Source organism: Emydura macquarii, unplaced genomic scaffold (genome assembly GCF_026122565.2).
Source record: "Emydura macquarii macquarii isolate MOO-44397 ecotype Brisbane River unplaced genomic scaffold, CSIRO-AGI_Emac_v2 contig_1477, whole genome shotgun sequence".
In the NCBI taxonomy this organism is placed as follows: Eukaryota; Metazoa; Chordata; order Testudines; family Chelidae; genus Emydura; species Emydura macquarii.
In genome coordinates, this window is record NW_027131614.1 from 18,518,385 (window position 1) to 18,519,148 (window position 764).

A 764-nucleotide genomic window follows, 5' to 3' on the forward strand; every position below is an offset into this window, starting at 1 on the left:
GGTTTCATTTCACTGAAGGGGCTTTCAAAAGTTTTGGAACATTGCCCTAGGCTACAGGGACAGCTGCTGAAGCCATGGCCTATCTGCAGCTCAAGCTATGATGAGTGGAAAGGGGGCATTCTCGGGGCATGTCCACACTTAAAATGCTGCACAGCTGCAGTGCTTCAGTGTAGACACTACCTATACTGACTGAAGAGATTCCCCCTTCGGCCTAGGTAATCCACCTCCACACTCCGGCAGCAGCTGGTCCCGGGACCAGCTAAGATTTAGTCAGGGGTGTTTTTAGTAAAAGTCATGGACAGGTGACTGGCCATGAATTTTTGTTTATTGCCCGGAACCTGTCCATGACTTTTACTAAAAACACCCAGGACTAAATCTGAGCCTTAATCATAGTAACAGAAGCCTGAAAACATGGCCTGGGTGTAACTTAAAGGCTCAAAGCCAAATCAAAAGAATCCAACATTTATCCTTAGGAACCCAACCAAACATGATTTCCGTGGGCTTGACTCCGGATTTTGGCCTGCTTGAGGCTGGCGATCCTGAGTGTTTCCTACTGAGAAGGAGCGGACTATCTGCGCATTGCACTTCACTCTAGCTTTTAGCCCCCCGCCGCCTTCCTTAGCCCCTTCTCTGAGTCCCCAGCCCCCCGCCTGCTCCGGGCATGCTCAACGGAAGCCCCAGCCGCAGCAGCCTTCTTCACGGCGCACCGGCCCCGCCCCACACGAAGCCAGCCTAACCCGGATACACACGCTCCGCAGCTGCCT